The 13,749-nt window shown below is 34.0% G+C and overlaps 1 protein-coding gene across 8 annotated transcripts in view; it reads right to left on the bottom strand.

The window, feature by feature from the left end:
- LOC115215131 (zinc finger CCCH domain-containing protein 10-like) overlaps positions 1–13,749 on the bottom strand; it is a 608,296-nt gene that overhangs the window by 445,843 nt on the left and 148,704 nt on the right. The gene's annotated exons all lie outside the window — the stretch shown is intronic.

Below are 13,749 nucleotides of genomic sequence, written 5' to 3'. Positions count from 1 at the left end.
ACTGATTTTTGAGCGATTTCGATTTCGATTTCAATATATATATATATATTACTCGAAAACAAATGGAAAGTTTAAAACATCACTACCTGTGTTTCAATAGAGGGCTTTAATGGTTTACTCCAAAAACAAACAAAGCTCATTATATAATATTAGATAATGTTAAGTAAATTTGTATTGCTACATAACCACCCTATTTCAGCGGGTGATCTTCTGCCAAATATTTTGTTGAAATACCAATCAGACATACACACATAACAGGCTTCTTTCAGTTTCCATCTACCAAATTCATTCAAAAGTTTTGGTCAGCTTGAAACTATAGTTGAGGACACTCGTACAAGGTACCATGGATTGGGACTGAACAAAAGCTATATGATTGTAAAGCAAATGATTTAACCACACAGCCACGCCTGTATTTATATGTGGGAAAGATATCAGCAGATATTTTACTATAAAAATTTAGGAAGTCACAGTTACATTTGCCTTGAGAACGTTCAGTCTTACATTTGAGAACACAAGAGAATTATACACTAGCACCCTAACCACTATATAGCTCTAAATTGAATATTCAAGAAATCTTTCGAAGTCAGTTCATTTCATTTTCTTTTTTTTATGTATACAGAGAGACTTGGCAAAAGTAAATCACAAAAGGGAGTGGGTAGCTATCTAGCTCTGTGATCACTCAAAAAAAACATTTTTTTTCAACAAATTTATTACTATATAACTGAAGATTAGGTTCAGTCCCACTGCAAGTTACTTGGGTTAGTATCTTCAACAATAGCCCCATGAAACCAAAGCCTTGTGAATGGGTTTGGTATGATGGACCGTGAAGTCTGGCGTAACATAGTAAATTCCATTGTCTCGACCACAGTCGAACAATGATGATGATGATTGGTAGATGGAAACTGTGTGGAAGCTTGCCATGAGTGTGTATATGTGCGCATATATATATATACATACAAACATATGTATAAATATACGTGTGTGTTTGCATGCATGTATTTATGTGTATATGCATGTATTTGTCTCTCCTTGTTTCGGCATAGTGCGATACTGGTAAATGGGTGTCTGCTATTTCAGAGATGACTTTTGGTTTCAAATTTTCTATGGAAACATGTGCAGCCATAGGGAAATGTCACCTTGCTTCAAATCATGTGGCTTCAGGAATGGCTTCTCCACAGTGGATGTTAGAATGACGATGATGATGAGATTGGTAGGTAGGTTGTCAGGTAGGCAGATAGGCAGACAGATTCGTATAAACACATATTCACAGATGTAAATATATCCACGTTGATCCCACCAATAATGGAACAGTAAACTATGTGTGTGTGTGTGTGTGTGTGTGAATATATACACATACATTTCATGCATAAACAAATATGCATGCATATATATATATCTACATTTACATGCACATACATATACAAGCACACACCTATACACACTCATATACATACACACATACATCAACCTATATGTAAAAGCATTCAACCCACTAAATATTCAGAGACAGAAATCTTTTGTTTGCTCGATTTTGTTTCTTGGTTTTTTTTTTTGTCTTTTTTTCATTTTTTTTTTTTGTAATTGCATTTTTTTTATTTGTAAAACATCTAGTATGACATGGGTTAGAATGTAACAAAAACAAAAAAAAACATGCTCTATTGCAAACCTACTCAACTCATGCCAGCAAAGCAGGGAACAAGAGAGAGATGGGGGTAAGGTTATTAAAGTAAAAAAAATGCTAACAGGATATTGGAGATGATGATGATAAAACAGTCTGAAGGAAAATGTCTTAGTAAGAATGATGATTCATAGGCAGTTAATATGGTTTTACTTCCTGGTATTTATTCAATTATATGTATTCAACATGCATTTCAGGTGACAGGTTTTTCACCTATACCTGAATATAATGGCATGCTTACATTGTTGAGCTTTTGGATCAGTAGATCTTATTTTGAATGTCATGCAAATGCCTGCTTATTCTGGGGGTTTTTATTTCTTCATTTGAAGAGTCAAATGCAAAAGCTGTAGTTCTTTGATGCAACATGATGATATCTTATCTACAGAATCTTCATAACTCTGCTATGCTATGCTATGCTAGCATTTTCTGACTTTAAACATTTATCATCTTCATCATCATTCTTATATTCCCCTTTACATAAGTCACAGACAATTCATTGTAGCAGATTTTCCATGGCCAGATGCCCTTCCTGTCACCAACCCTCACTTCCCAAGCATGGTAATATTCTCTTCTGGCCATACATGTTTTCATAGATGACAGGAAATGAAGAGCATTCCTTGTATGATGATATACATTAATGTACAACTATTGTGTAATATCAACACAAGCAGGCAGACACATATACAAAAATGCATGTGTGTGTGTCTGTGTATATATGTGTATATATATACACAAACACATATGTGTGTGTGCACGCATGCATATGTGTGTTTCTATATATATATGCATATGTGTGTTGGTTTCCCAACCACATGGTTCCAGGTTCAGTCCCACTGCATGACACCAAGTACAAGTGTCTTTCACTATAGCCCTGGGTTGGCCAAAGCTTTGTGAGTGCATTTGATAGATGGAAACTGAAAGAAGCCCATCACATATATGTATATGCATATATATATCTATTTGCATGTGTCTTTGTATTTGTGTTTGTCCCACCACCAATGCTTGAAAATCAGTATTGATGTGCTTGCACCCCCATAACAAAGCAGTTCACCAAATGAGACTGATAGAATAAGTAACAGACTTAAAAAAGTACTGCGATTGATTCACACACTGAACTAAAAATTCAAGGCAGTGACCTAGCATGGCCAGTTTAATTGCTGAAACAAGTAAAATATATATGTGTGTGTGTGCATGCTGGTTATATGTATATATGTATATATGTGTATATATATATATATATATATATATATATATATACACACACACACATATACAATAGGCTTCTTTCAGTTTCTATCACTCAAATCCACAAAGGGGCATTTATTAGCTTAAGACTATAGTAGGAGACACTTGCTCTAGGTGCCATGCAGAAAGACTGAACCTAGAACCACATGGTTTGGAAGTGAACTTCTTAACCACACAGCCATGGCTGTGTCTGTTACAGCACTTTATAAATTTTATATTTCATTTAATGAGTCAAAGTTAAAGGTAAGTTACATTTTCATAATCCACAATGACTTAAATATCAGTATTTATGTCTAGCTTAAATAGCTTGAGGATTAAGCTTTGTTACCATTTTTCAATTGCTTTTGTCTCGATAAATTTTGAAAATAATGAAGTATTTATCAAATAACTTTAAATTTATGATGCCAGTGTTTGGAAAGACTCAGATGAGTTTGTATCAAAATGGTTAAGTAACACCAAGATCATGCTGATCGGGACTCTGGTTTATTATATATTATTATGTTCAGATAAATTGATACAAAAATCTATATTTTTTAGTTATATACGCAGTATTAGGCAAATTCTTTTGCACACAACAACGTCTTTGCAAACCGTTGAGGGATCCTCAACATAGTTACACTAGAAACCATAGCCAAAACACTATCAAACTACACTGCTCTCATCTTAAACAAATTATATGTAGCCTGAGTTAGACTGCTACTGAAAAGAATATGACAGGATGTTCATGGCTGGAATCCATTTGACTACAGGTCTATTTGATCTAAACTGCAGATCAACAACTGTTTCTGCAGTATTAAGCAACATTCTACAGGGTATTACGTAGCATTAAGTAAATGAATGATATCATCCCTGCAGCTTTGAAGCTAGTCTGTTGAAAGTAATTTTTCTAGACAAGCCAACTAGCAGCTATTCTTCAACTTGATAAAATTAAATCAATGGAAAGAAGAATATCCTCAGCCGAAAATACACTGAAACACTAAAGAGTGCTGCTAGGTTCTTGTTTCCTTTCCCAAACTCAGAAAAATTACAACTGAGAACATTTTTGTATACATCACCACTAATTTATTTAAATGTGTACCATTGGCTAACTTAAGTTATTACCCTAAACATACCATTACTAATTAAAGTATTAATTAGTTAATTAATTAATGTTAATTAATTAAAGTATTAATTAATTAATTAATGTTAAAATTATTACTTATTCATAGGCTCAAGCATGGCCATTTAAGAAGCTTGCTACCTAACCACATGGTTCTGGGTTCAGTCCCACTATGTGGCACCTTGGGCAAGTGTCTTCTACTACAGCCTCCGGCCAATCAAGACTTTGTGAGTGAAATTGGTAGACAGAATCTGAAAGAATGTCATCATATGCGTGTGTGTGTGTGTATCTTTGTCGGTGTGACATCATGTCTGTGTTTGTCTCCCACCACTGCTTGACATCTGCTGTTGGTGTGTTTACATCCTGGAAACTTAATGCCTCGGCAAAAGAGACCAGTAGAATAAGTGTTATGCGTAAAAAAATAAGCCCTGGGGTCAATTTGTTTGACTTAAATCCCTCAAGGCAGTGCCCCAGCATAGCCACAATTAAATGACCAAAACAAGTAAACGATAAACATTGAAATTTTAATTAAACAAAACAAAACCATTCATCTACTAGTTTTGGCAGTTTTGCTAGTGATCATTCGCAGGAGATAGAGCAACAAAGATATGCAAAAGAATAAGAATATATTGGGCAATTATGAGTAAAATTAAACAAAAAGCATCAAAACAAACAAATCAATTGTATCGCCTGATTTTCTGGGATTTTGTGCATAATTTCACCTCTGTATTACCACAAGAATGTAGTCTCAAACCCTGGATTCATTGGATTTCTTAAAGATATAAATATTTACCAAATCACTGTATTTTCTGCTATGTGAACTGTAAAGACAGTAAACATATATTGATTTCTTACATACAAATCACATGGTTGAAGGTTTAGACGAGAGAAAAGAAGAAATCATTGAAACTATTGAGCAACTTTCCACACCTTTCATTAGCAATGTAAGAGAAGCAGCTTCATTATAGTCGAAGATTAAAAGACAACTTAGAATTTTCTAAATGTAAAGTATACTGTGTTATCATAAACCCACTCAATTCACCTATCTACACCTAATTTTATCCTGAGCAACTGCACAAATCCTTCCATCTAAGAACTGTGTCCTTCTCCTTCACTCTTAAGAAAGTACACAAGCCGACATTTCAAACTGGAAACTAAATGTTATCTTGATTCCTGATAGGAAGGTAGTTTAATGTTATACCATTGTTTTCCAATGTTCTAACAGAATTCTTCCCTACAGGCATAAGTTTGCACCAAGTCCTTACCACTCCTAAAAAAAGAATATTTTGGGGTCATCATTCCAAAATAATAAACATCAGGTTAAACATAAATAAATTAATAATAAAATGTTATTTCAGCAAACCATGCATGTGTATATACTCTGCCCCCCCCCCTCACCACCACCACCACACACACATGCACATGTAACAGGCTTCCATATAGTTTTGGTCAATCAATTCTCACAATCCATTGGATAGCTCAAAACCATAGAAGAAAACATTTTGTCCAGGGTGCTATGTAATAAGACAGAACTCAAAGCCAACTGATTATGAATTAAACTCCATATCCACACAGCCATGCTTGCATCTAATTTATTCATAGTTGGAAATCTCTAATATTCTATAAGTAAAAGCAAAAAATTTAATTATATATACATGTGTAATCACCAAAGTAAACAAAGTATCCTAACAGAGAAATCCAGATATTTTGACCAAAATCAAATTCTTACTGTAATGAAAATGTATCCCATCCCACCCTCTAACTTGAAAAATGCTAAACTACAGCCATTTCTCACCTGTACACCCAAACTTAAAAAAGTTCAGTAGCCACTTCACCTGCATGATTCATTGAATACATGGTGCTCGCCTGAATTTGACATTCTCTCTCTTAACTGTTGGACATAGATATAATAGTCGGTTTAGTGTTTACTAATTTGCCTTCATTCTCACCAACTTTTTATGGCAGGCTCAACAGAATATTGATGAGTATTTGCAATATGGTTTTATCAAGAACTCTACAGACCCAAAGCAACCATTTTGTATCATGCGTCATCGATCTTTGTCAAATGAAGCCTTGAAGCCCTCTCAACTCTTTGATCAGATGAGAAGAAAACACCCAGAAATAGTCAATAAGCCTATCAAATATTTTGAGGGATTGAAAACTAATTTTGAAAATCGGGGTACTGTTAAATCATTGTTTAAGAAACAGACAAAAATTAATGACGGTGGACGGATTGCTTCCTACAAAATTACAGAAATTAACCTGAAGGCTGACTTGGAGCTAAACAACAACAACTACATTGGCATGCCTTTAGTATACATGTACAAATAAACCATCCACCCACTATGGTTGCCATATACATCAGTATACTTACTAACACATCCATCCGTTTGCATCTGACTTTTTCCCTGTGTATCTGTCTGTCTCTCTATTTACAGTCAAGAGAGGAGGGTGCAGTAGTAATAGAGTTGAGGGTGGCAACGGTATCAGCAGCAGAGGTGGCACCAACTGTGAAACATTCTAGCAAATGTCATCTACATTGCCAGAACTCATTAACCACAGATTGCTGCTGTAAGTAAATACTGTCAATGAACAAACAAAGAATGCCCCACCCCTACGTCGACAGGCTTACAAAGATACATTTACAGACATACTGCTACTAGCATATATAAATACAAGAATATACTCACACAAATGCGCAAGAGCATTGAACTACCAGCATATATACAAATGTACGGTGATATGTACACATTCAAAAACACAGGAATATTCACATGCATACATATACAAACATACAGCTACTTAAACACATACAAGAATATGCAAATACATACAAATATACAGGATAATACCCACATACACTCAAATGTATAGATAGAGTTACCTATTCAGAAACATACACATATGCAGAAATATTCACACATATACATATATAAATATTGTACACCCATGCCTGTGCATATATATCTACTCACAGACATCTGTCCCACACACTCACACACATGATGCAAATTCACAAATTCACACATACAAAACTTCGAACATACATACATGCACATGCACACACACACACAGAAGAAAAAAAACGATAATATTAAAATGAAAACAAAAGTAAAAAGCAGATATCTTTGCCATTTATGTCTTCGCTCCTCAACAGTAAATGAGCAGAAACTACTCAGCTGAGTGAAGATGGAGTGAGGGTTAATAACATGAGTGGGTAATAGATTAAGGAATAGAGAAAGATTAAAAATGAGTGAGAGAATGAGTAAGTGATAGAGAGACGAGGAGAGAAATAGACAGAGAGAGAGGGTGAGACAGACAAGTAAACACACACTCGCAGACAGACAGGTAAACAGACAGACAGGTAAACAGACAGACAGAGTGTGGGTGGAGTGAATGCTGGTAGATGATGGTTTTACCATCTACCAAAACATTCCACAGTGTTTTAGCAAATCAAGCAATTTCTATGAATGTATTTACAATGAGCTTACAAAACACCAATGATGTCTTAGTTGGCTTGTTTTATCTATTTATTTGGCAGTTTATTTATTTTGAATGATTCTGTTTTGCTGCTGTCGCTATACATTTTCTTTCTTTAGCAATCACTAACAAATCTGACACAAAATCAAGAAAAGAATTTTTGCAAGCAATAAAATGAAAAACATTTTTATAAAGAAAGCTTAAGTTTTAGATATCCCTGAAGAGAAGAAATATCCAGATATATGTTTTCACCAAATTTATTTTAATCTGGCACAGATCATTAAAATTACACCACATAATTTTTTTTAGTTGATGATGAAGAGAAAAAGATGGAAAATAAATTTTATAGTCGCTATAAAGTTAACCTTTGGTGGGTTAAAACAACTAGAGGGAAAGGTTAGGAATAGAAAAATTTATAAATCTGGTATTTCAGGTAAATGGACTGCGAAAGTAAGGTAGTCGGCCACCCCCGTTGACAGGGGCAAAACCCAGATTTAAAATGACGGATAGATGATGGTGTTGCTCAAGATTTTGCTGGCTTTGTAGTTAAGAAATAAGCTTATTAGCTCTGAAACCACATGGTACCAAGTTTGGTCTCACTATGCAGCCCCGTGGACAAGAATTTTCTAATACAGCTCCAAACTGACCAAAGCCACAAGGGGTTTGGTAGGCATAAGGTGAATGAAGACCCTGTGTGTATTTGTTTGTATCTCCTTGCTTTAACATCCTACTCTCTTTTACTCTTTTACTTGTTTAAGTCATTTGACTGCGGCCATGCTGGAGCACCACCTTTAGTCGAGCAAATCGACCCTGGGACTTATTCTTTGTAAACCCAGTACTTATTCTATCGGCCTTTTTTGCCGAACCGCTAAGTGACGGGGACGTAAACACACCAGCATCGGTTGTCAAGCAATGCTAGGGGGACAAACACAGACACACAAACATGTACACACACATACATATATATATACATATATACAACAGGCTTCTTTCAGTTTCCGTCTACCAAATCCACTCACAAGGCATTGGTCGGCCCGAGGCTATAGCAGAAGACACTTGCCCAAGATGCCACGCAGTGGGACTGAACCCGGAACCATGTGGTTGGTAAACAAGCTACTTACCACACAGCCACTCCTGCGCCTACACTAATTATACACAAATGTTGTCATCATGAAATAATATTCTTCATTTACAGCCTTCCATGGAAAGACATCAGGCTATTTGGCTGCTTACATTCAAAAGACTGAGAAACAATACCTTGCATGAAAACAGCCAAGATTTGATAGCAGAAAGAGCATCTGCCTCGAATAATGTTGTCAGATCTAATACAAGCATAAAAAACCAGGCATGAAAACAATGATGACCACATGCTCATACACATGCATACATACTCAAATGCACAATAGAAGTCCTTACCTAGAGATAAGAGATGAAATTACATTCACATCTTTAATTAGAAATTGGGTACTATACAGAGTGTTGATGCTTAGCACTGACAGTGGCAACTAAGAGATAGATTTACCCCTGGCTAGGGTGCAAATACATTGCTGAAAATATTTCCTGGTGAACTCAATTCATATATTCCATACGCTAAGTGAAGTGAAACATGTAGAACAGTGCAAGAAAAAGATAACCTACCATGACTTAATTTGTATTTAAGATCAAAGAGTCAATGGAGAATTAGCTTATGGACATTTTCGGATCTTTTCGGTTTGAACAGCAGTTTTTTCTAGTGGTGTTATATGAAACTGTCACCCATAATTATGACCCTAGTATCGATCTATTGCATTTCAATCTGTTTTAGGGTTAGGGTTAGTTAGGGTTAGGGGTGGGGGAAGGGTATCTTTTTTTTCTTCACAAATGTAAATAAACCCAATCTGTTTCTTAAACGAGGGACATATTCATACGGCACAGAATGTTTTTTTTATCTCAATAGACATCAGTGATTGGTTGAAATTGCAGAAATTGAAGAAAAAACAACAAATATCTTACAAACAATAGAATTTTTTCAATAAAGCCAAGAGAAAAAGATGTTTTATAAACACATTCTACCAGTATACGAAGTTTAAAAGTGTTTAGTTACGAGGAAATTATTTTTAAAAACTGCCGTTGAAACAGAAAAGATCCACATTTTCTTACTACTACTACCACCAATAGTAGTAGTAGTAGTAGTAGTAGTAGTAGTAGTAGTAGTAAATGCCTTCATGCAGTTCCAGGCACTGTCTCTCATGGCTTCTGATCTTAACTGATTGGAAGCGCTATCATGTACATGTTTTGTCATGGTATTAAAAAAGATGGGTTACAGCAAATATTCTGCTCAATATCATAGACTTGCTTGTCAGTAGCTTGATCTTAACCAGTTGAGCACGTCCTTTAGTGACTGACAATATGTGTATCTCTGATGAGAAGCAAAAGTAGTTGTGGAGCATCATGGCCATATGTTGAGAGGAATTTTGGGGATGTTTGAATAATTCACCTCTGGAAACATGGGTGTTTCATTACATATCCTGAAACAACCCTTATTCATGGACCTTTTGATTGGGATGGGCTACTCGACCTGAAAAAAATTCTAACTGGGCTCCACCTGCAAGGTCATGCGTTGTTTAGCTTGTTGTGAAATCACCATGTCGTGCACATATGGTTGTGATGCATGAGCCTGGTTTACTATTATCACACAAGTAGTCCTGATGGGTATATTGGGCTTCATATATTTGTACTTCAGTATCACTTTGATGGCATGTGCTGCTTTCTCACTCAATAATGATAATAATAATAATAATAATAATAATAATAATAATAATAATAATGGTAATCTTTTCTATAAAAGGCACAAGGCCTGAAATTTTGGGATAGGAGCTAGTCGATTACATTGACCCCACCCCAATATTTCACTGGTACTTTATAAACCATGCAAAGTCGACCTCAGTGAAATTTGAACTCAGACTGTAGACATAGACGAAATACCACTAAGCATTTTTCCCAGCATGCTAACTATTCTGCCAGCTCATCACTTTAATGATGATAATAATAATAATAATAATAATAATAATAATAATAATAATAATAATCATAATCATAATAATAATAATAATAATAATAATAATAAAAAATGCCCTAATGTAATATGAAGCAGTGGCATTCATGGCTTCTGATCTTAACTACTTGGAAGTGCTGCCATGTATATGTTTTGTCTTGGGGTAAAAGATGGGTTACAGTAAATATTCTGCTCAATATCACAGATTTGCTTGTCACTTGCTTGGCCATAGAGAATTCCATTTGTGGCTAACAATATGTGCGTCTCTGATCACAAGCTGAAGTAGTGGGGAAACATCCTAGCCATGTGTTGAGAGGGATTCTTTGGGATTTGAATACCCTTGGAAACACTGTTGTTTCATTCATCATTTTCAAACAACTCTTATTCACGATTCATTTCAGCAGAATGGGCTACCTGACATGAAGAAAATTCTAACCAGGCCCTACCTGCAAGGTCACGTGCAGTTTATCCTGAAAGAATATATATATATATATATATATATGGCTGTGATGCATGAGCCTGGTGTACCCTTATCAGACTAGTAGTCAGTCATAATGGGTATTTTGGGCTTCATATATTTGTACCCCAGTGTCACTTAGCTGGCATGTGCTCTTTTCTCACTCAAGAATGATGATGATGATGATGATAATGATGATAATCACCAGTCATAATACATCAGCAAGACTTCGATAAGAATGCAAAAATTAAAATAAAATGAAAATATATGAAATAACTTTTTTTTAAGTAACCTATATTACAGAATAGTGAAGATTGTGAACAGTGGTTGGTGAAGGAATACATAGAAAGATAGAGTGACATGGATTGGAAAAGTTAAAAGTGTTTGTCAGATAAAGATAGAAGAAGTCTTTTAGGAATTCTGATATCAATAATATGAGAAATGGAATTTTGAAACCAAAGTTGTAAAGATCTAATAAAATTATATAAAAAGGAAAAATTAAAATGTAAATAGGAGAAAAAATACATAAAACTATTAAAATTCAATCTTACAGACTTTCTCTAATCAAGCCATATATGTGTAAAGACACATAGATAAGTAAACAGATTTCTACATAACGATATATACAAATATTATATTCACACACTCGCATACATGCTCACAGAGTATATATATATGTATGTATGTATGTATGTATGTATGTATATCTGTGTGTATGTGTGTGTGTGCATATATATATGCATATATATATATATATATATATAATATATATATATATATATATCCATACATATAAATGCATATATACATACATATATATATATACATACATATATATACACATATATATTCCTACATATATATATAAATATATACATGCATATATATACACATATATATTCCTACATATATATATAAATATATACATGCATATATATATACATACATGTGTATATACATACATATATATATACATACATATATATATACATACATATATATATACATACATATATATACATACATACATATATATATATACATATATATACATATATACATATATATATACATATATACATATATATATACATATATATACATATATACATATATATATACATATATATATACATTTAACAATTAAGGATAATCTCTTAATAAGGGATCTTAACAAGAAATTATCGGGTAGCTAGCGTGAAAACCTCATAAAAGAAAAGAATCCGAAAATAATTTTTTTCCTTTGAACAAATTAATTATATCTATATTGTATAAAGGGCATTATTACACATAAATGCCTCACACTAGGAGGGACAAAGTCATTACTACCAAAAATTATACTAATCATACCCAAATGCAGTTTTTCAAAGCAAGACATTTAAAAATGAATATGTTCTGTATCACCGTGATTTCACATACAACTTGCGTCTAATGATCGTCAGCAGAACTGATTCTGAATACATCATAAATAAACCAACCTTATGTAGCGAAGACGAACAGACAACTGTTCACTCCGGCAAGCACATGGAATGTTTATAAACATATATCCGGTAAATGGCGGGCTTTTTACGAACTGCATGTCGGGTAATGAAAAGTATTTCGGAATAAGTTTAACAATTAAGGATAATCTCTTAATAAGGATCTTAACAAGAAATTATCGGGTAGCTAGCGTGAAAACCTCATAAAAGAAAAGAATCCGAAAATAATTTTTTTCCTTTGAACAAATTAATTATATCTATATTGTATAAAGGGCATTATTACACATAAATGCCTCACACTAGGAGGGACAAAGTCATTACTACCAAAAATTATACTAATCATACCCAAATGCAGTTTTTCAAAGCAAGACATTTAAAAATGAATTATGTTCTGTATCACCGTGATTTCACATACAACTTGCGTCTAATGATCGTCAGCAGAACTGATTCTGAATACATCATAAATAAACCAACCTTATGTAGCGAAGACGAACAGACAACTGTTCACTCCGGCCAAGCACATGGAATGTTTATAAATCATATATCCGGTAAATGGCGGGCTTTTTACGAACTGCATGTCGGGTAATGAAATATTTCGGAATAAGTTTAACATTAAGGATAATCTCTTAATAAGGGATCTTAACAAGAAATTATCGTGTAGCTAGCGTGAAAACCTCATAAAAGAAAAGAATCCGAAAATAATTTTTTTCCTTTGAACAAATTAATTATATCTATATTGTATAAAGGCATTATTACACATAAATGCCTCACACTAGGAGGGACAAAGTCATTACTACCAAAAATTATACTATCATACCCAAATGCAGTTTTTCAAAGCAAGACATTTAAAAATGAATTATGTTCTGTATCACCGTGATTTCACATACAACTTGCGTCTAATGATCGTCAGCAGAACTGATTCTGAATACATCATAAATAAACCAACCTTATGTAGCGAAGACGAACAGACAACTGTTCACTCCGGCCAAGCACATGGATGTTTATAAATCATATATCCGGTAAATGGCGGGCTTTTTACGAACTGCATGTCGGGTAATGAAAAGTATTTCGGAATAAGTTAACAATTAAGGATAATCTCTTATAAGGGATCTTAACAAGAAATTATCGGGTAGCTAGCGTGAAAACCTCATAAAAGAAAAGAATCCGAAAATAATTTTTTTCCTTTGAACAAATTATTATATCTATATTGTAAAGGGCATTATTACACATAAATGCCTCACACTAGGAGGGACAAAGTCATTACTACCAAAAATTATA

This window comes from Octopus sinensis, linkage group LG8, assembly GCF_006345805.1.
Source record: "Octopus sinensis linkage group LG8, ASM634580v1, whole genome shotgun sequence".
NCBI lineage: Eukaryota > Metazoa > Mollusca > Cephalopoda > Octopoda > Octopodidae > Octopus > Octopus sinensis.
The sequence above is the reverse complement of the archived record's forward strand: the minus strand, read 5'-3'. Positions and strand labels throughout refer to the sequence as shown.